Source organism: Bubalus kerabau, chromosome 5, assembly GCF_029407905.1.
Source record: "Bubalus kerabau isolate K-KA32 ecotype Philippines breed swamp buffalo chromosome 5, PCC_UOA_SB_1v2, whole genome shotgun sequence".
NCBI classification, from domain to species: Eukaryota; Metazoa; Chordata; class Mammalia; order Artiodactyla; family Bovidae; genus Bubalus; species Bubalus kerabau.
In genome coordinates, this window is record NC_073628.1 from 48441645 (window position 1) to 48465637 (window position 23993).

Consider the following 23993-nt stretch of genomic DNA (forward strand, 5'->3'; position numbering starts at 1 on the left):
ATGTGAGATAACCAATTTTTAAAATACTGGGTGCAATGGATGACTTTACACATTATTTTGACAGAATTTAATTGTTTGATATTAAGTTGAGGGGAAGTCATTCTTCACTTCATAACGGCAAATGGTGTTTTAGCTTAATAGTCACATTTCCATCAATTATTTTGAAGTGACATAGAATGACACACAACAATAACAGCAAAGGCAAATGTAAGTAACACATTTTTAAATTATTTATTTTCTTATTGACTCATTCAGTAGAGGTGAAATGAAGCAGGATCCCAGGGTCCTTCCCCTCCATGTCCTGCTGCTTTCTGTCTCTGGAAAAACTTTAGTCAAACAATAAATTTAAGCAGAGAAATGAGAAAAAAGAGAAACAAACAAAAAAAAAAAGTCATCAATCAGGACAAAATAACAATATTTTTGTCATTAAACAAAATCAGGGATTTTTAGTTCTTCCCTAAGGGCTCCCAGGTGGCGCTAGTGGTAAAGAATCCGCCTGCCAATGCAGGAGACCGGAGAATCGTGGGTTCAATCCTGGGGTCAGGAAATCCCCTAAAGGAGGAAATGGCAACCCACTCCAGTATTGTTTTTGCCTGGAAAATTCCATGGAGAGAGGAGCCTGATGGGCTACAGTTCATGGGGTCGCAAAGAGTCAGACACGACTAAGTGCATGAGCACATACAAGGGCTATGTAGTTAATATCCTTCGAGCTATTTTATAGATACTTAAACCTCCACTTTCTTCCACCAGAAAGAAGTTAAATACATGATGATCAGGCTGTAGCCATTACAAAAGCTGCCACAGTTCCAAGAACTGGCCCCAAAGAAATGGAAACAAACTGACCCTGGACTTGAAGATTAAATGCACTTAAAGCAATCAAGATGCTCATCAGACAACCACATGACCTATTTCAAGATGGCCTTCAGAGCTGACTGTGCTGTTTCTACTTGTAGCCCCTTCCCTCCACCAATACGCTCTTGAAACTCCTGCTTTAGAAACTCTTGCCGCTGTTTGTCAGGAGAGAGCTGGCCCTTGGACATGAGTCCATCCTCTTCCCCAGTTGCCAGCTTCTGGAATAAAGCAAACTTTCCTTTCCACCAGTCTTACCTCTTGAGTACTGACTCTGAAGCAACAAGCAGCTGGACCCCAAATTTGGTAACAGAGTAAAAATTACTATCAAAAGGTTTACACTCTGTGTGTGTGCTCAGTTGTGTCCAACTCTTTGGGACCAGTTTATTTATAGTGTTGTGCTAGTTTCAAGAATACAGAAAAGTGATCCAGTTTATATAAATATAGTGGTGGTTTAGTTGCTAAGTCATGTCTGACTCTTGTGACCCCATGGACTGTAACCTGCCAGGCTCCTCTGTCCATGGGATTCTCCAGGCAAGAATACTGGAGTGGGTTACCTTTTCCTTCTCCAGGGATATATATATATATATATATATATATCAGATCAGATCAGATCCGTCGCTCAGTCGTGTCTGACTCTTTGCGACCCCATGAATCACAGCATGCCAGGCCTCCCTGTCCATCACCAACTCCCGGAGTTCACTCAGACTCACGTCCATCGAGTCAGCGATGCCATCCAGCCATCTCATCCTCTGTCGTCCCCTTCTCCTTCTGCCCCCAATCCCTCCCAGCATCAGGGTCTTTTCCAATGAGTCAGCTCTTCGCATGAGGTGGCCAAAGTACTGGAGTTTCAGCTTTCACATCATTCCTTCCAAAGAAATCCCAGGGCTGATCTCCTTCAGAATGGACTGGTTGGATCTCCTTGCAGTCCAAGGGACTCTCAAGAGTCTTCTCCAACACCACAGTTCAAAAGCATCAATTCTTCAGCACTCAGCTTTCTTCACAGTCCAACTCTCACATCCATACATGACCACAGGAAAAACCATAGCCTTGACTAGACGAACTTTGTTGGCAAAGTAATGTCTCTGCTTTTGAATATGCTATCTAGGTTGGTCATAACTTTCCTTCCAAGGAGTAAGTGTCTTTTAATTTCATGTCTGCAGTCACCATCTGCAGTGATTTTGGAGCCCAGAAAAATAAAGTCTGACACTGTTTCACTGTTTCCTCATCTATTTCCCATGAAGTGGTGGGACCGGATGCCATGATCTTTGTTTTCTGAATGTTGAGCTTTAAGCCAACTTTTCACTCTCCTCTTTCACTTTCATCAAGAGGCTTTTGAGTTCCTCTTCACTTTCTGCCATAAGGGTGGTGTCATCTGCATATCTGAGGTTATTGAGATTTCTCCCGGCAATCTTGATTCCAGCTTGTGTTTCTTCCAGTCCAGCGTTTCTCATGATGTACTCTGCATATAAGTTAAATAAACAGGGTGACAATATACAGCCTTGACGAACTTCTTTTCCTATTTGGAACCAGTCTGTTGTTCCATGTCCAGTTCTAACTGTTGCTTCCTGATATATATATATATATATATATATACGCCTGGAGAATCCCAGGGACTGGTGAGCCTGGTGGGCTGCCATCTCTGGGGGAGGGGGGTAGTCGCACAGAGTTGGACACGACTGAAACGACTTAGCAGCAGCAGCAGCAGCATACACACACACACACACACACATACACACACACACATACATATATATATATATATATATATATATACACACATACACACACACACATATTCTTTTTAAGATTTTTCTCTCCTATAGGTTTTTAAAAAATATTGAGTACAGTTCCCTGTGCTATACAGAGGTCCTTATTGGTTAACTATTACATATATAATAGTTTCATCTGTTATTCCCAACCGAAGACACCACTAGGAAAGAATCTGCTTCCAAACTCACTAAGTATTCATTTCCTTAAAGGACTGTATGACTGAAAGTCCCAAGTCTTACTGGCAATTGACGGAATCTGCCCTCTGGTCCCAGAGGCCACCTACAGCTCCCTGCTGTGGGACTCTCTCCTTAAAAGTTCATAATGTGGATGTTTACTTCTTCAAGAAAAGGAGGAGAATTTGTCACTCTCACTAAGACACACCCTAAGAAAAGATAATCAGAGAGTGGCATCTCCTTGCTTGTTCCATTTAATACAGCTTAACCAAGGGAGTGACATGCCATCATGTTACTTAGCATCTTCCATCAGTTAGAAGCAAGGCACTGGTTCCAAACATTGCTTAAAATTGTTAAAACTGTGTTACATACTGGAGGTTACCTTAGCATGTGTCCACCACAAGGACCCACCTTTGTGTTCTATAGATGTGGGAGGGAGGGGAAATGATTCTCAGAGGAATTATTACAAAGTAGATGAGCTGGCAGACACAATAAAATGTATCCATAACCTCTGCTAAGACCAAGTGACATTGAGATAATTTCATGCTATTCTTTTAGGAGTTAAAGAAGTAACAGCAGGCATCTGTCTCTAGTTTCTGTCTTTAATAAGAACATATCTAATGTTTCTTCTTTAAATAATGCTTTAGGTTTCAGTTGGTTTTCTTTACCTTGTTGCCACAGCATCACTTTATTTCTAATTAACAAGATTCTGAATGGATTTTAAATATCAAATGTCCTTTAGGTGTCATTGAGTTGTCATTTTTCTCCTTTGATTATTAATGCAATGATTTAGAATGATATATTTTCTCATTTTCAATCATCTTTACATTTGGGGAATAAATCCCACTTAGAGTTGTTGTTCAGTTGCTCAGTCATGTCCGACTTTTAAGATACTTGTAAATATTCCATGGAGGTGGGGGTTGATTTGAGATTGTAATATCTACACTTACAGAAGTCTCCAATATTAGTTTTTTGCATGCAATTTTTATCAGCATTTGGTGTCAATATAATAATATTGTAGCAGCCTTTCCATTTTTGTATACTCTGGAATGGTTAAAGTAGCAAGGAAAGTGTTTCATGAAGTTATGGTTGAAATTCCCCAAAATTGACATTAATTCAAAAAGTTTAATGAAGATAAGGAATCATTTCTAAGACAGGATTAAATCACTTTCATGGTGATTGACCAATTAAGGTTCTGTCCTTCATAGGTCAGTTTTCTTATGTCAGTTCACAGTGTACGTTTAGATTTTCACAGCTTGTGATAAACTCTCACCCACCAATTGACCATGTACCTCACCTACTGGAAACACCTTGCCTTAGTCTTTGCCCTTTGTATCAGGTTGGGAAATATTTTCTGAAAGAAATGGTATTAAATATTTTATGCCTTGTGGGCCAATAATAAAATTCATATATATATATCTATATATATCTCCAAGAGAATACAATCATTTAAAAACACAAAAACTGGTCTCTGTCTCTGGGTCTTTAAAAAAGAAAAACAAAAGAGACTATAGTCTGGATTTTGCTAGTAAGTCATAGTGTGCCAATCTCTGCTTATACCATTCATCTTAATTTATTGAAAATTTAATGTGGGCAAGCAAGTACAATAAGCAAAAAAATATAGTATAAGGGAGCTTCATACTGCTATAAAAAGTCCATTCTGTTTGTTTGTTTGTTTTAGAGGAAATTGGAAACTTCAAGAACAGTTTTTACCCCTGATTCATTTTAATTTTTTAGATATACATAAGTATATAGATGTTTACATAGACACATACATATATGCATTACATAGGTTTTAGTATACATGTTATTAGCCTTTTAATTATGTTTCTTCCCTCTTTCATTTCTCTCACTTTTCCAAAGCCCTTGAAAACATAATTTATACACTTTCATATTTTCCTCTGGGATCATATTATCTTACAAAATACACTTATCAGAAATTATGCACATTTATATCCATTAGAAATATACTTATCATTTGCATTTTATGACAATAAAATAATTTAAGCACATTCCATTCTGCTTTTTTAAAAAATATTAAGAATGCTTCATGTAAATTCCTGATTATGAATTGGGAGAGTTCAAATTCATGGTTTCTAAAGATTGTGCCATATTCTTTACTGTGTCACATAATTTATACAGAAATTGACCAGCTGAAAGGCACTCATTATTCCCTAAGTGGAGAAGGCAATGGCACCCCTCTCCAGTACTCTTGCCTGGAAAATCCCATGGATGGAGGAGCCTGGTGGGCTGCAGTCCATGGGGTCACTAAGAGTCGGACACGACTGAGAGACTTCACTTTTACTTTTCACTTTCATGCATTGGAGAGGGAAATGGCAACCCACTCCAGTGTTCTTGCCTGGAGAATCCCAGGGACGGGGGAGCCTGGTGGGCTGCCGTCTATGGGGTCGCACAGTGTCGGACACGACTGAAGTGACTTAGCAGCAGCAGCAGCAGCAGCAGCATGCCCTAAGTATTGTTTTGAGTTTGTTTTCCTTGACATTTGGTGTTGCACATACTTGTGTTTATATCCTTAGGAGTATTTACTTTGTGCAATTGACTCCAAAGAGGAGAATTTGTTGTTAAAGGATATATTTATTTTATTAGCTATATATATATTTATTTTATAGCTATATAATTTTATTAGCTATTTATTAGCTTTACTTTCTAATAAATTTAAATAATTTACATTTATGTAACAAATATATGAGTAAATGTGAGCAAATATATTGCCCACATCCTGCTAGTAGTAAGGATTGAAATTGTTTTTAGTTTTATTCATTTTAGATAATATAATGTATTGTTTTCTTATACATTTTTAATAAAACAAAAAAATTTGCAGTAAAGCTTATAGAAAACAGTTAGAAATACAAAGACTCTTGAAAATTATCAAGAAGGTAATTAAGACCCAGTTTTAAGGAGGCAATTCACAGAAAAGCAAATCAAAATCTCAATGATCCAACAGAAAATACACAACTCAAAAGGAAAATGAAAATGAAAACTATAATGGGAAATATATCCTTTGATCTGAATTCCCTCTCTTATTTCTGCTGATTTGATTAAAGCAGCACTAATGTTCTTCAAAATTTTCTTTACTACCTTTCAACAATGATTCTTCTGCATAACAGTTAATGCTCCAACTGCGTCTGCAGTAAATTTATATCCTATTTCTATACAATTGATATATTTATCATATAAAGAATTTCTACATGATAAAATGGCCAATGTTTACAATAGTTGATATATTTTTATTTTATCAAGAATAATTTATAGTATATTCTCATAAAATTTGTTCATAACCTTATTTTATTCATCTTTATAAAAGTTGAATATATATTCTTCATTATAAAAGTTTTATAAATTGTTTATATTCTGATAAAGAGAACTTCTTTACAAATATTGAATTCATATCTAGCTGTCTTACTTATTTAAAAAATCAATGCTAGCAGTTTGCTACTAGAACTTTCTTGGTGTTATAGACATGCAATCATATCATTGACAAAAATGAACACCCTATGCCTTTAACAATGTTTATAGTGGCTTTTATGTTTTTGATTCATTACATTCTTAGGATATTATTAAATGGTGCTGTGATATCTCCTTATAGTTTTGCTTATTGGATTGGATTTAACATTTCATCGTTGTTACAGTGCATACTGGGGGAATTTGATAAATGGTAATTATAATATTCTAGTAATTGCTTCCATTTTACTTATAGAGTTATTAGAAAGAGCTGCTAAGTTTTATCAAATTCTTTTTCATCATTGATTCATATGACCTAATTATTTTCTTCTTTAATTGGTTATTATAATAAACAATGTTGTTAGGCTTCCTGATATTGAATCATTTTCTCTGTCACTAAACCCACATTGCTATAGTATATTATTCTTATTACAATATGGAGGGATTTAACTTTTAATATTTTATTTAAATCTTTTGTCTATGTATATATACAAGTACATTCTATGGATTTCTTTTTATGTGAACTCCCAATCAAATGTTATCTCTAAGAATATTCTGATCTTGGAATTTTCCATTTGTTTCAATGGCCTGAAAAGTTTTCTAAATATGAATACCATCTGCTATTAATATTAAAGGAAAACAGAAACTATTTAATAAACACTTCTGATCTTATTGTCCTTTTACAATAGATTTTTAATCACTTTGCAATCTCATCTATTTTGATGTTTCCATTGCAGATTTCTAATTTTGTGTCAACTTTTAAAATTTTATATTTTGCTCAGAAATTATTCATTTCTAAGTTTTGGAATAAAATATCTTTGAAATGCAAAGCTATTCTCTCATAAATTTTAACTATTTTATCTGTGGTTGTGTCCTTTTCTCCCATCTAACCTTTTTTATTTTTGCTATCTTTTTTAAAAAATCAGATTAATGTTCACATATTTACTTATAAAATATTTTTTTAATCTTGACAAAATATATGAAATAGTTATTACCATCTCTGGGTTACAGATGAGACATGAGTTTCTCCCAATCAATGTCGTGCATTTTCAATTATAAAATCCATTTTATATCCTAGAACAGTGGCAGTATTTCCTAGTACTGGTAAACCTGTATGTTAAGATAATATTTTTGGCTGCTAACTAAACAACAATTGAAAAAAATTGTAGCAATGCTTGTGTTCTTTAATATAAGTATTATACTTATAAAATTTTATGTAAGGATATAACTAAGATTATACAGAAAGATTACACTAACTTGGAATGCTTAATGTAAAATAACCTAAGATATTAAAAAAAGTTGAGACAAAATAAATGACCACAAAAAAGCTTTGGCTAGATAAACAATAGCACAATACTACAATGAAATGATTAAGCACATTAGCTATGCAGTCATCTGAAAGCTTCTCTAGCATTACTGATATGGAAAAATATTCACAGAATAATACTAAGATGACAAAAAATTTATCTCCTATATAATCCAATTTTTAAAAATGGATACATGTGAAAATATCTGAAATGTTAACTTAGTTTAAAACTGGTAGAATTATGAATGTTATTCACTTTTTATTTCCTTATTTTTTCTATAACAATCATATTCTCATGTAACGGAATATCTAAACCTATTTATTTAAATATTTAAACTAAATATAATGATTTTGAGCCCATTATAAGTAACAATATCTTTGAGTTCTTAAACTTTCTGACATAGTGAATCATTTCAGTGATGGAAAAGAGCTTATAGGGTATTTAAGCTATCACTTTATTTATCCACACATTGATTCAGTCAAAAGTGACACATTTAGTTGAACAAAAAGACCCAGAACAAATGTCACCAGCAGAGTATTTGATTTCTGTAATCTCGCAGCTAAAACTGTTACCTTCAAACTCTGCCCTTCATACACATTTCACTTCAAGGCATTTATTACTCTACAATTTTAATACAGATACTTGTACAGCCACTGCTACTAGACTGTAATTTCCATAAAGCATGAAAACGTATTTTGGTCACCTTTGTATCTCCAATTGTGCACATCACATTTAAATAACATAAGTGGTGGATTTTGTGATGGAATAAATAAATGAATGCATAAATGAGAGTTAGTGATAAGACTGCTACTGTATTTGAAGACTTATGAATAAAGAGGTGTGTCATAGCTTTGAATTTCTAGAAACAAAGCCTCAACCAAGGGTAACATACCAATTCATGTCTGACTCTTTGTGACCCCATGGACTGTTGGCTTACCAGGCTCCTCTGTCCATGGAATTCTCCAGGTAAGAATGCTGGAGTAGGTAGCCATTCCCTTCTCCAGGAGATTTTCCCAACCCAGGGATTGAATCTCAGTCTCCCATGTTGCAGGAAGATTCTTTACCATCTGAGCCACGAGGGAAGCTCCAAAGATTTTTATAGGGCATATAATTTCAAAGGGCTTCCCTGGTGGCTCAGCAGTAAAGAATGCACCAGCTAATGCAGGAGACACAAGTTTGATCCCTAAGTTAGGAAGATCCCCTGGAGAAGGAAATGGCAACTCACCCCAGTATTCTTGACTGGGAAATCCCACAGAGGAGCCTGGTGGTCTACAGTCCACAGGGCTTGCAAAGAGTTGCACGTAACCATGTCTTAGTAAATTATAGCAACAGCATACTTTCAAGGTAATCAAAGGAAAAGAGAGTTGAGCCATACAAGGCGATGACGTACTGTGTTGGCCATTCCTTCTTGACAAGTCACAATACACACCTCAAGTACATCCACGACATCATAGAGAAAACACTCTTCAGAACTATATATCAGAAGGAAAAATGGAGATAAAGACAACCCATCTTCCTGTTCCATCTGTCTCCTGTCTTCCCTTGCTTAAAGTTTGCCCTATGGGGAACTAACCATATCAGATCCCACACCTCCTCACACTCACTTCCAGAATTCATAACCTTTTTGCAACATTTCAGAATGTCAGATCCATGTCTTGTGTTATCTTGAGATGTCTGAAATTTCTGGAAAGAGCCAGAAGTTCCAGCTCTGAGCCTGGGGGAGGCCTCAGAAAATACACCTCATGGTCTGCCTTGGCATCAGTAAACCAGAAGTTGAGGGAGATAAGTAGCCAGGGGGGCGGAAAGAGAGATTTGACTGAGAGAATTTAAGGAGGTGCAGAAGATGTATTCAATAAAAGGCAATGTCTGTGTGTGCTCAGTTGCTCAGTTGTGTCTCACTCTTTGTGGCCCCATGGACTATAACCCAGCAGGCTCCTCCATCCCTGGAATTTTCAGGCAAGAATACTAGAGTGGGTAGCCCTTTCCTACGCCAGGGAAATCTTAACAACCCAGGATCAAATCTGAGCCTCTCGCATCTCCTGTAGGCAGACTCTTTCTTCTATGCCCCCTGGGAGAAACTGACGTACAAACAAATCATTAGTTATCGTTAAGGTCACAAACTATAGCTATTAAAACTTGGAATCTAGTGTGAGACATTCTCCAAAATGTAGGAAAAAAATGAAATCACTATCCTATGAGAGTAAAACCAAAACAATGCATTATGTATTTGTGAAAAGATATGCAAACAATTAACATTAATTAATAGTTAATGCTTAGTGCAATCTAGTCATTTTTTAAAATTCTCACTTGGTACATAAAATTCTTAAAGATATCATTAAACTTTTTATTATTATAATTTAAAATTTAAAGATTAGAAAAGTGCCCCGAATCACATGGCTAGTATGTTGTACAGGTGATTTAAAGCCCAGGATATCTGATTCCAGAGATGGTCCACCTGATGTATCAACCCCCAAATTTCAACAACACAAATGACTTACAAGGTGAAAACTGTGTCTTTCCTGAAACTCTCAGAAGGCTTACCATGAAGAATCAGTCATCCATGGCAACTAAAGGCAACAGAATCACAGAGTGAAAAAAGCACTGTCCAAGGTATTGTCACCGAAGAATTGATGCTTTTGAACTGTGGTGTTGGAGAAGACTCTTGAGAGTCCCTTGGACTGCAAGGAGATCAAACCAAACAAACCTAAAGAATATCAAGCATGAAAATTCATTGGAAGGACTGATACTGCAGCTGAAGCTCCAATACTTTGGCCATCTGATGCAAAGAGTCAAATCATTGGAAAAGATCCAGATTCTGGGAAAGATTGAGGGCAGGAGGAAAAAGGGGCAACAGAGGATGAGATGGTTGGATGGCATCATCAACTCAATGGACATAAGTTTGAGCAAACTCTGGGAGACAATGAAAAACAGGTAAGCCTGGTATGTTGCAGTCCATGGGGTCCCAGAGAGTCAGACAAAACTGAGTGCTGAACAACAACACATTAAAAAAAATCTTTAAAATAAAAAAGAATACATAGGGTTAATTTTGTCACCTAAAACACACATCTTCCGCCTCTTTGAGTCTTTGGTTTATGTCATCCATCTCATATATTTAAAGGAGACTTTAATAATAAGACTAAAAGCTTTTATATTGAAATTAAATAAATATTTGATATAACAAAACTCTGTTAGCTTGATATTTTAAGGATCAAAATCTAGCAATCCTACTGGAGATATAAAAATTGGACTCTAGAGGCCTTTTGATGGATTTTAGTGTCAGTAAAGCAGAAGTAATACCTGGAGGGAATGCATTTTGTTACACGAAAGAAAAGACATTTTGTAAATTCTCAACTCACTGAGGTTTCAAATTCCTTGGGTCAAGGCCAATTTGCTTTCATTAACTGAAATATGATAGCACAGTGGTCCCCTACCTTTTTGGCAACAGGAACTGGTTTCATGGAAGACAGTTTCCCACTGACTGGGGGGTTGGGGGTAAGTCTGGTGGTTTGGGGGTGACTCAAGCACACTGAATTCATTGTATACTTTACTTCTATTACTATCACATTGTGATAGATGATGAAATAATTATATAACTCACCTTAATGCAGAATCAGGGGAGCCCAGAGCTTGTTTTCCTGCAATTAAATGGTCCCTTTAGGGGAGACGGGAGACAGTGACCCTCAAAGTATGTTGCTTATGTCCATTCTACTCCATAATCTCATTTTGGTTGCTCTCACTGCAGAAAATCCTGCTTTACAAAGATAAGATGTAGGAAATGAAAGCAGGCTTTTCAGGGCTTTTGTAGCAATCTGAGGATATTCCACCTTGAATTTAATTCAGAATATATAGAGATTGGAAGTTGTCCCAAACATATTTTTAAGGCCACCACCATTTGTGATTGCAAGCAGTTGATCCTCTTCTAGCACAGGCAAAAAACAAAAAACGTTGATTCACCTGACTTATTCACAAATGGATTACAGATCCATTCCTTCCCACTCTGGGGGTCTTTTGTGCTTGTGAAGTAATGCTCATACTCTTTTGAAAGCTGAAATAGGTGATCACACACCAACTGGGAGGAAGAAGTCCTTGACTTAATCTTTAAAATTCTCTACTAATGTTTGGTGGTAGGTGGTAACTTGGCTCAGGCGTGTCCGACCCTTTGGGACCCCATGGACTGTAGCCTACCAGGCTCCTCCGTCCACGGGATGTTCCAGGCAAGAGTACTGGAGTGGGTTTCCAGTTCCCTCTCCTAATTAAGAGGTCTACTAGTTAATAAACATCAGGTCTACTAATGTTTGAAACATGTCAAAAATTGCAGCGTTCACTCATTGCCCCCATAAGTACCCTCTGGCTTTGAACGAGACCACTTAATCTGCCGACTTGAACATTGTTGTCATTCTCCCCTGAACTGATAGATTGAGTTTGTTGAGCAGGTTGAATACATCACACAAGTAAGCAAGTATTACGACCCATTCTTTGTCACTGAAATGTGCTGCCGGTGATGATTGTTTCTCTAAAAGAAATCTCTGAAATGGCTCACGTAACTCAGAAATTCTGGCCAATGGCCTACATTTAGAAAGGCATCTCACTTCTGTGTATAAGAGAAGACATGTGTGCTGTGTCCATCACCTCACTGAGCTGTGCCAACAGATGGAAAGTATGAGTTAAGGGCCTGTACTCTAACGTGGCTGATAATTTTAATCACATCTTGTAAAATGTTGTTAATTTCAGGTGATGGTTTTTGGCTAGCCAGCATTTCTCTGTGGATGACACAGTGCATAGACCCACATTCAGAAGCAACCTCTTCGACTCAAGTAGTGAAACCAGAAAGTCATGGCGGCTGCTCCACCCATACTGCTGCTACTGCTGCTGCTGCTAAGTTGCTTCAGTCGTGTCTGACTCTGTGTGACCCCATAGAGACCCCATACTATACCACCACAAAATGACCAATTCAGCTTTCCTGATATGTATTCTTTCAAAGTCTTGAATAATTCTGCAGTGATGATGTTGGTAGACAGCAAAAGTGCACGTAACATATCTTCATGCATATCCTCCTAAAAAATGTGTCTCATAAGAACAGGCATGGTTGCCTTGTTGTCAACATCCATAGACTCATCAACCTGGATTGCACACCATGGCACAATTATGCCTCAATATCTTTTGCTATTTCATCACTTTTCCTAGTCATGGAACCACTTTTGAATGGCAATCTCTCCTAAAAGTTCATGACAGATGTCATTGGCAGCAGGTAGGATCAACTCTTCACCAAGAGTAAAGGGCTTCTTGGCTTTAGCAATGTGCTTAGCCCCTAAGAACGATGCCTTCAGCACAGACACATTTGATGAAGTCTGTTCTTCTTGTTCATGGGGTATTTTTTTGTTGTTGTTTGCTTGTTTTTCATTTTGAAAAACTCCAAAGTTTATTTTTTAATGCAAAGTGTTTAGTCTCCATGTGGTGAAGCAGTTTTTAAGGTGTCATGACTTTGTTGGATAGCCGGTTGCCATATATTATACAAAGCTGGCTTGGTGAATGTGTTTCATCTGTTGCAATGAACCCATAACTTAAGTAGGACTCTTGGTATTTGACTTCCGTGGTGGCTCAGTAATAAGGAATACTGCTGCCAATGCAAAAGATGCATAAGACACAGGTTCAGTCTCTGGGTTGGGAAGATCCCTTGAAGAAGAAAATGGCAACCCACTCCAGTGTCCTTTTCTGGAAAATTCCATGGACAGAGGAGCCCGGTGGGCTACAGCCCATGGGGTCACAAAGAGTCGAACATGACTGAGCACATGTACTTTTGATATTCACTTTTAAATACAGCTTTGTTTTTGTTGGTAGTCTTAGAATCTTCTGCTGTCTCATCATTGGGTCTTTCCCCCTTTCCAAAGAACACCTGTAGTGACATATGGTTTTGTTTTTTACTCAGTTTGGCTAGGGTTAGCATCTGAGCTTACCAAAACTGTGACTGAGACAAGTGCACAGTGTGGGAAAGAGGCATGGATGAAAGTGGTGAAGAAAATAATAGGTGGACCACAAGTGAACTAAAATAAGTGCCGGACTCTGACTTAAAGCTTGCCACCAGACACAGCTGCACAATTAGAGCACATCAACTCACTTTCCCCTGTAAATCCTGTCACTAGATGTAGCTTAATTGCCACTCAGTTGATAGGGTTCTGATATGAATCTGCAAGGAGTAGACTTATTGTGTCTCTATGCAGTAACAGCTCTCCTCTAAAGGTCATCAGTATTTGCAGCTGCTCCATAGTGCTAAGTCTCAGCTCCACCTCAGATCGTCAGGAATCAGATTCTCATGAGGAACACACAGCCTAGATCCCTCCCATGGGTGGTACACAGTAGGATTCGTGTTCCCATGAGAATCTGGTGCTACCCCTGATCTGACGGGAGACAGAGCTTAGGCTGCAACGTGAGCCCTGGGGAGCGGCTGTAAATATAGATGAAGCTTCGCTCACTCCTGCTGTGTGGCTTGGTTCCTAACAGGTCATGGACCAGTGCTGGTCTGTGGCCCAGGGTTTGGGGACCCTGTCGGCACTGCAAACATCAGGAAGACCTGTGGAGTGACACACGAGCACTTCTCGAGCACTGAGAGCTCAAGTGCTGACTGCCACAGTACCGACACTTTTCACAAGACCTGTCCCAGGCTCAGAGACAAACTCAGGAGCACACAAATCACAAGTAAGGATTTCCTCCACTGTGTGACATTAGAGCCATTCTATGAAGACATACGCTATCTCAACTCTGTTGAAACATGGCCCTTCCCTTGAATCAGGATTATAGTTCTGGCTGTAAGATCTTGCTTCTATCTTTTTTTTTTTTTTTTCCTTCTCTTTTCCCCCAAGAATGCTTTAGGTCTCAGTCATTGACTCATAAAAACATTTTCACACCATGTTTAAGATCTGACTACCTTTTCAGTTATGCCTGGCCTTTTCTCTAATCTGGCTTTTCTCTTCAGAAATCCCATCTCCCATCTGGAGGCAGGGCTTTGGATGCCTTCCCAGGGACTATCAATGTCCATCCAAGTTTCAGAAGCCTCTGCTTTGAGTTAGTTGCTCTGAAACTTTGGAGCCCATCACAGTCATATGAAGGGCTTTGTACTTTCCAGATGTTTGGGCTTCACTCCCAGAGAATCCGATTCAGTGATCCAGGGCCCCAATTTCTGCTGTGAACAAGCTGCTGGTCGATGCTGATGCTGTGGGTCTCAGGAATGACACTTAGAGTAGACTTGGGATACTTACTGATGGAGGACTCTTTGCAATGTGAGAATTACTGCAACAGACAGATTCTTGGGAACACTCAGTCTGTGGCTCTATGAAGAGATCTTTCTCCTGTGCCATTTCAAAGTGAAGGGCCCCATTTCCAATTTTGACATCTGTATCATGAAATGTAATGAAAAGTCTTCTGTTGTGAGTACAGAATGCTCAGACAGAGCTGCTCTTGGAGACATGTTAAAGGAGAGGGAATTCACATTGCTCTCTTCAGAATCATTATGAATTGAGAAAAAGCCAATGGAGAAAATGTGATGTTCTTGCAACTTGTGAAACACCATTGGCAGGCCTGTTATCCAGAGGTTGCTTTTGACAATGGCAAATCAATTTATTGATTGATGGGCACAACTACAGATATCTTCATATGATTTAACACAACTACACTCTGGGGTATCAACCGTACATGAGAAGTAGAGAACAGCCATTGTGATTCTTTGTATCATTGAATTAGTAGGTTTGGAAATTTCAAAGACGTTTCCCGTATACATTCTTCAGGTTTTCGGAGAGGCCTGTGATAGGCAGGCAGGTTGAGTAGTTGTTTTGTCTAACTGATCTTAGCCCCATACACACCAGCACAACAGATTTAACTGGAGGTTGCATGATGCTGGTGGGCGAGTAGGCAAGTAATTGCAGTAGAGGGTGATTTAATCACCAGATTGTTCTGATGACTAGATTGGATTCATTTCTCTGGTGAGAGCCCCTATCCAAATTCAGTTAATTTAATACTGAAAAGCAAAAACCCAATCACTCAAGATTTAACCCAATTACCAATCAAGAGTTCCCTCTCCACAATGGGGGGAGGTGACTCCATATAAATAAGGTTTTGTTCCTTGCCATTAACACTGCTTGGAAGAACAGGACCCAGCCGATCTTCTCTGTGGCTTCAGAGTCCCCCCTCAGTCCCTGAAATCTATCGGTCTGGCTGGAGTCCCAACGAGCACCATCATGCCTTCCTGTCCCCTCAGGGTGGCGGTGGTCTATATGAGTAATGTGAATAGGAGCAAGGGATACTGACGCATCTTCAAGAGGAAAGGCTTCAGTGTCAGGCCTTTTCAGGCAGTATCCTGAGTAAGCTCCCAAGGCTGGCATCCAACCAACCAATGATGTGTTATGTTCAACTTCATATAAGAAGATGCACAAGTACCTTTCCTGTAAAGACCGAAAATACAACCAAAGGAAGGGAGTCTTACAAATTTTGGGGGAAACAATGAGAAAATCAAGTCCCATCCAGAAAGATTTCAAGGGTGCAGAGATCCCTCCAACATCATCTTCACCTGTATGGAGAGAGTCTATTTCAAAGTGGTGGCAGAGCCATGTGCCAGAGAAGAGGAGACTGTCCAGCCTGTGACAATGATGTCCACGTGATCAATGTGGACATGGAGGGCACCCTGGAGGCAGCCACCCTGGGAGCTTTGATCCTCTGTGAACTCTGCCAAGGTCTCCAGCAGGCTGAGGACATGGAAAGCAGTCTCGCTGAGCTGCTCCAGGAAGCAAAGGAGAAAACAGGAAGGTGCTTTCTGCACATGATCTGCTTCTGCTGAAGATCTTGGCTGGTTTCAGCTCCTTTGTTAGTAAGAACTTGTGCCTGGATTTTTGGGCAAGTCATCACTTTCTGTGAGAAACATCTTCAAAGCCCTTTCCACTAATAGTTATCTGTATGATCTTTTTCAGATATACCCCACCCAGGGAAGGAAGTGGAAGAGAAAAAGATTTTAAAGGAAATAGAACATGGATTACAAGTAGGCATCAAAACCCTTTCAATGTGAAGGACAATGGTGTGGGTACTTGGAAGGAACAATTCAATGCTCACAGTTTGCAAAGAAGTTAATCTCTAGGACTCCATTTTTCTGATGAACAAACCAAGCTTATAATGAACAAGTGATATGTTGAAGGATATTCTTATTAAAACAAATTGTTCCATTCATTTATATTGATAACAACTTAACAACTTCATTTTGCCCTTTTGGCATAATGTTAAACATTATTATTATTTTTTTGTGTGTGTGGTGAGAGAGTATTGTACTGAATGTATGAACTTAGAAATATTTTTAGTTTTAGATTGTATGTCTTTTACTAATGCCAACTTTATTCAAAACTCAGGGTAGATAATGGATGGCATTTATTACTAAAATCTTGGCATGATCTGTTCAATTAAGTAGCTTGCTAAATGAAATAAAACCCTTAATTTGAAGAAAATATGTCTTTTTGTTTGTGGTAGGGGATGCATATACAAACTGAGCCCCTTGGATTCTTATTGTTTAAGCCATGTGAATTCCATGGAGAAAAGCATTCTTTCCTAATGAGAAACTTCTTCACGCTTAAGGCATTGATAGTTTTGCATTTTGTGCTCCTCTGAAAGTAGACCCACACTACAGTGAACTGCAACATTCTCGGTTCTGCTCAGCAGTGGCACCAAGGCCTATGTGACTTACAGAAGAAAATCAAGGAGAGGTAGTTGGCATGGCTGAATAGGTTAGGTTACTCGCTATGTCATAAAGTAGAAGCCGAGTTTCTTTACAGAGTGTAGGCAGAATGAAGCAAGCTTGGACCTGGAGAGCCTAACTTGTACTTAGTCCCTGAGGAGAAGAGTGGACCCAGAAATAGGTGGTGGCTCTGGACAGATAGAGTAGACATGAGATCGGAGAAAGGAGCTGAAATGACAGGACTTGCTGAAGAAGAGAGAGAGAGAGGAATTTAAATCACACTTAAACTTCTGTCATCCCCCACAGGTGACCACGTGAACATATATGCACGTGGCAGTGTGGGTGGTAAGGAGGTGAGAGTTTCTTTCCTGGTAGAATCAATGTCCTCTATGGTCAGCCTCTCTGCTGATTGTGAGTAGTCAGGATCAGGATTACTTATGGGAGGGGAAAATCTGTTGAGGCTATCATTTCATGTAATGAAAAGAAAGTGAAAGTGGTTGTATAGTCCATGGAATTCTCCAGGCCACAACACTGGAATGGGTAGACTTTCCCTTCCTCCAGGGGATCTTCCCAACCCAGAGATCGAACCCAGGTCTCTCACATTGCATGTGGATTCTTTACCAGCTGAGCCACAGTTCAGTTCAGTCACTCAGTCATGTCCAACTCTTTGCGACCCCATGAACTGCAGCATGCCAGGCATCCTTGTCCATCACCAACTTCCAGAGTTTACCCAAACTCATGTCCATTGAGCCGGTGATGCCATCCAACCATCTCATCCTCTGTCGCCTCCTTCTCTTCCTGCCCTCAATCTTTCCCAGCCTCAGGGGCTTTACAAATGAGTCAGCTCTTCACATCAGATGGCCAAAGTATTGGAGTTTCAGCTTCAGCATCAGTCCTTCCAATGAACACCCAGGACTGATCTCCTTTAGGATGGACTGGTTTCATCACCTTTATGTCCAAGGGACTCTCAAGAGTCTTCTCTAACACCAAAGTTCAAAAGCATCAGTTCTTCAGTGGTCAGCTTTCTTTATAGTCTAACTCTCACATCCATACATGACTACTGGAAAAACCATAGCCTTGACTAGATGGACTTTTGTTGACAAAGTAATGTCTCTGCTTTTCAATATGCTGTCTAGGTTGGTCATAACTTTCCTTCCAAGGAGTAAGCCTTTTCTAAAACCAGCTTGACCATCTGGAAGTTCATGGTTCATGTATTGCTGAAGCCTGGCTTGGAGAATTTTGAGCACACAAAGGAAGGCCAAGAGTACTGGAGTGGGCAGCCCACCCCTTCTCCAGTGGATCTTCCTGACCCAGGAATCCAACAGAGCTCTCCTGCATTGCAGGCAGATTCTTTACTAACTTAGCTATCAAGGAAGTCGTTTTCATGTAATGGGAACACCAAATTGAAGTGGGATTTTTAGGTAGTATTGGGTGTTCTTCGAAGGCAAAAATGTTTGGTCTAGTTGATATTATTTTGATCAGAAAATCCATTTTGAGGAAAATTTAATGTGTTCCTAATTGTGTTCCTGTCTGTTTGGGCAAGTCAAGGCAAATATGACAGAGGAGTAAAATGTTGCAGGTGTTTAAATGGAGTGATTACAGTGATGAATTACAAAGTATAAAGCATATATAAAATAGATAACTAATAAGGACCTACTCTATAGCCAAAGGAACACTTCTCAACTCTGTAAGGACTTATATGGAAAAAGAATCTAAAAAAGAGTAGGCATGTGTATATGTTCAACTGATTTACTTTACAGTAGAAACTAATACAACATTGTAAATCATCTACAGCCCAATAAAAGTTTAAGAATGTAATACATCTATTTGAAAAGCAAAATATAAAATGTACGTGAATAAATTAAAAGGGATAGGACTGGATTAAATAGATTGCAAAACATCATCTAAAAGTCCTTATATATCATAAAAATATGAAAAAGATTGGAAAGTTAGAACTTTAATGCTGATGAATTTACTGTTTAGATCTTAATCTAGTGGTTGAATCTAACTTTAAATAGATTCTAATCTCAATTAAGGAGAAGGCAATGGCACCCCATTCCAGTACTCTTGCCTGGAAAATCCCATGGATGGAGGACCCTGGTAGGCTGCAGTCCATGGGGTCGCGAAAAGTCAGACACGACTGAGCGACTTCCCTTTCACTTTTCACTTTCATGCATTGGAGAAGGAAATGGCAACCCACTCCAGTGTTCTTGCCTGGAGAATCCCAGGGACGGGGGAGCCTGGTGGGCTGCTGTCTATGGGTCGCACAGAGTCCGACACGACTGAAGCGACTTAGCAGCAGCAGCTGCTAAGTGTCAATGAAAGTATAGCAGCTAGTGTCTCTGGTAGAGTTAGAAATATTGTTAATATGAAAACTGAACATTGAGGGCATTGAGTGAGTAATCTTTTGGTTACTGGAGTTGGTAAGAATGAGAGCAGGGGTTAGTAGAAGGTCACCTGCAAAGTTGCCTGGGCTCATGTTGCAACATGCACGCCTGTAGCACCTGGGGTTTCCTTGTGTAGAGAGTCAGAGACAGAGGAGACGATCTGAATGGAGAGATCATTTACCTGGAGCTATGGATGTTACTCAGTGTTTGGCTATGGCTGCAACTTCTGGTGGCATTCACAAGTGTTTTAGAGTCTTACTCTCTGGTAAGTAGGTTCCAGATGGCATCCATCCAGGATTGGATGCCAAGTCCTGACCTTCATTATTGGACATTCCTTTTAGCAGTATCTTAGAAGACTCCTCATTGCAACAAGGTCTTTCCAGCTTCAGATCTGCCAAAACCAAGCCAGAATTTGGACCAGAAGCCTGCTAAATTCTCTGTAGACCTCCTGGTACCTTGTTTAAAAAAAAAGAATCGTGAGGTGGGGAGGATGGGGCTAGATCGGGCATTACTTAAATATGGTGGGAAAATAGTTTCTAGATGATATAAACACTCCTGGAGCTGGTAATTTTGCTAAAAGAAGAGGAAGTTATGTTTGTAAGATGTAATAGTAACTAACAATATCTTTCTATATAAATATGAGGGATGGGAATTAGAGTTTTAGATGTGCTATTGGAAACACAGTGGTTTCTTGAGTAGAAAGACATGATTCCATTTAAGACACAGAGCAAATGGAATATTTAGAAGGCTGTGGAAAGGGCAGCATTTGGAGACAAATTGCTAAAAGACATAAATAAACATGTAACTAGAAAGGTTAGGTATGATAACGATGGCTTTGGTGCCAGGACGGACACAGAGGTGAAATTTTTAAATGGTAACTATGAGGTCTCTGTGCTTTGTGTGTTTGTACATGTCTACATGTGTGTTGCAGCTGTGTGGTATTGCCAAAGTAATCTATAAAAGATCTCTATCTACTTGACTTAAAGGAAATTAAGCATTTATATCCTCAGAAATAAAATTATCCAGCCAGAACGAATTTCAGGTTAATATCATTTGAAAAGTATTCAGTACTAAGCTGATATCTGGTATTGAAAGTGGCTTAAACTTGTTTGTTTGATTAAAATAGACTGATCTTTAGAGTCATCAGTGTTAAGCATAATACATCTGTTGTCAGACAGTCAGTTCAGTCGCTCAGTTGTGTCCAACTCTTTGTGACCCCATGGACTGCAGCATGCCAGGCTTCCGTGTCCATCACCAAATCCCTTAGCTTGCTCAAACTCATATCATTGAGTCCGTGTTGCCATCCAACCATCTCATCCTCTGTTGTCTCCTTCTTCTCCTGCCTTCAATCTTTCTCGGCATCAGGGTCTCTTCCAATGAGTCAGTCTTCCCCAAAAGTAGCCAAAGTATTGGAGCTTCGGTTTCAGCATCAGTCCTTCCAATGACTATTCAGGACTGATTTGCGTTAGGATTGACTGGTTGGGTTCCATGCGGTCCAAAGGACTCTCAAGAGTCTTCTCCATCACCACAGTTCAAAAGCATCAATTTTTTGGCACTCAGCTTTCATTGTGGTCCCATTCTCACATTCATAAATGACTACTGGGAAAACCATAGTTTTAACTTTTGTCGGTAAAGTAATGTCTCTGCTTTTTAATATGCTGTCTAGGTTTGTCATAGCTTTTCTTCCAAGGAGCAAGCATCTTTTAATTTCATGACTGTAATCACCCTGCACAGTGATTTTGGGGCTCAAGAAAATAAAAAGTCTCTCACTGTTTCCATTCTTTCCCCATCCATTTCTCATGAAGAAATGGGACTGGATGCCATGATCTTAGCTTTTTGAATGCTGAATTTTAAGCCAGCTTTTTCACTCTCCTCTTTCACTTTCATCAAGAGGCTCTTTAGTTGCTCTTTGCTTTTTGCCATAAGGGAGGTGTCATCTGCACATCTGAGGTTATTGACATTTCTCCTGGCAATCTTGATTCCAGCTTGTGCTTCAACCAGTCTGGCATTTCGCATGATGGACTCTGCATATAAGTTAAATAAGCAGGGTGACAATAAACAGCCTTGACGTTTACTCCTTTCCTGATTTGGAACCAGTCTGTTGTTCCATGTGCAGTTCTACCTGTTACTTCTTGACATACATACAAATTTCTCAAGAGCCAGGTCAGGTGATCTGTTATTCCCATCTCTTTAAGAATTTTCCACTGTTTGCTGTAAGCCATACAGTCAAAGGCTTTAGCGTAGTTAATAAAGCAGAAGTAGATGTTTTTCTGGAATTCTCTTGCTTTTTCTATGATCCAATGGATGTTGGCAATTTGATCTCTGGTTCCTCTGCCTTTTCTAAATCCAGCTTGAACATCTGGAAATTCACGGTTCATGTACTGTTAAAGCCTGGCTTGGAGAATTTTGAGCATGACTTGGCTACTGTGTGAGATGAAAGCAATTGTGCAATAGTTTGAACATGCTCTGGTATTGCCTTTCTTTGGGATTGGAATGAAAACTGACCTTTTCCTGTCCTGTGGCCACTGCTGAGTTTTCCAAGTTTTCTGGCATATTGAGTACAACACTTTAAAAAAATCATCTTTTAGGATTTTAAATAACAGCTGGTATTCCATCACCTCCACTACCTTTATTCAGAGTGATGCTTCCTAAGGCCCACTTGATTTCACATTCTAGGAGGTGGAATGATCTAGGTGAGTGATCACGCCATATTGGTTATCTGGGTCATGAGGATCTTTTTTGTACAGTTCTTCTGTGTATTCTTGCCATCTCTTCTTAATATCTTCTGTTAGGTCCATACCATTTCTATCCTTTATTGAGCCCATCTTTGCATGAAATGTTTCCTTGGTATCCCTAATTTTCTTGAAGAGATCTCTAGTCTTTTCCACCTTTTGTTTCCCTCTATCTTCTCTCATTGATCACTGAGGAAGTCTGTCTTATATCTCCTTGCTATTCTTTGGAACTCTGCATTCAGGTGGGTATATCTTTGCTTTTCTCCTTTGTCTTTTGCTTCTCTTCTTTTCTCAGCTATTTGTTAGGCCTTCTCAGACAACCATTTTCCCTTTTTTCATTTCTTTTTCTTGGGGATGATTTTGATCACTGCCTCCTGTTCAATGTTACAAACCTCCATCCATAGTTCTTCAGGCACTCTATCTAACAGAGCCAATCCCTTGAAACTATTTGTTAGTCCCACTGTTTAATCATAAGATATTTGATTTAGGTCATACCTGAATGGTCTAGTGGTTTTCCCCACTTTCTTCAATTTAGGTCTGGAATTTTCCATAAATTGTTCATGATCTGAGCCACAGTCAGCTCCTGGTCTTGTTTTTGCTGAATGTAGAGCTTCTCCATCCTTGGCTGCAAAGAATGTAATCAATCTGATTTCAGTATTGACCATCTGGTGATGTCCATGTGTAACATCTTCTCTTGTGTTGTTGGAAGAGGGTGTTTGCTATGACCACTGTGTTCTCTTAGCAAAATTTTGTTAACCTTTGCCCTGCTTCATTTTGTACTCTAAGGCCACTTTTGCCTCTTTATTCCAGGTATCTCTTGATTTCCTACTTTTGCATTCTAGTCCTCTATGATGAAAAGGTCATCTTTTTTTGTTGTTAGTTCTAGAAGGTCTTATACCTAGTTTTACCAGAGGTCAAATAAGACCTTTTTCTAGCTCTTATAAATTTTTCCATAAGAAAAGTAACCCTGTGTGGGGAAAAAAAAAAATAAATAAACTCTTAAGGAAAATTAGATGTAAATTTTCAGTAAAAGAAGGTAGGAAGAATGAGAAAAGTACTGAGAAAAGAATTGCATGATCAGGATTTTCTGAGATCAGATTAAATTTAGTTGAATAAATAGATTTTGTTCAGAGTGCACTGGAACAAGAGATTGTATTTTGCTTCTTCAGTGTTTTCTTGAAATGCTGCTTTTAATAACAGACACTATGAGCTTCTTTGCTTTCAAATGATCTGTATTTGCTTTTGAGATCTTTTGTAATTTTGGTTAAGTAATAAGCATTGTTTCATAATGACTTGTGATCTTATCTGAGTAAGTTTAAAGCTTTTTGATGCTTCCCAAATACCAATTTTAATTGAAGCTCCTTTGATTTCCAGCTAACTTTGGGATGTTTTAGGGGGTCTCTGATATATTCCAAAGACAAATTATTTAACTAGGATTATTTGGCATGTTAAGTTAAATGTAATCAATCCTAATTCTGGTTATTATAACTAAGTTTCTCACCTACACTGTAATTAGATGTTTAACTATGCCTTTTAAGCCTTACATCATTTACAGATATATTTGTACCCTGATGCTGTTGCAAAAAGTGCTTAATAATCAAGTA

General features: G+C 38.7%; 1 long non-coding RNA gene across 1 annotated transcript in view; it reads right to left on the bottom strand.

The window, feature by feature from the left end:
* Positions 1–246: 246 nt before the first annotated feature.
* The window catches only part of LOC129652717 (uncharacterized), an 83170-nt gene continuing 59423 nt past the window's right edge, over positions 247–23993 (bottom strand). The window contains exons 2-3 of the long non-coding RNA XR_008714707.1: positions 11163–11315; positions 247–326 (exon numbers count right to left, since the gene is read on the bottom strand). This is a non-coding gene — a long non-coding RNA (uncharacterized LOC129652717). The remainder of the gene's footprint in view (positions 327–11162; positions 11316–23993) is intronic.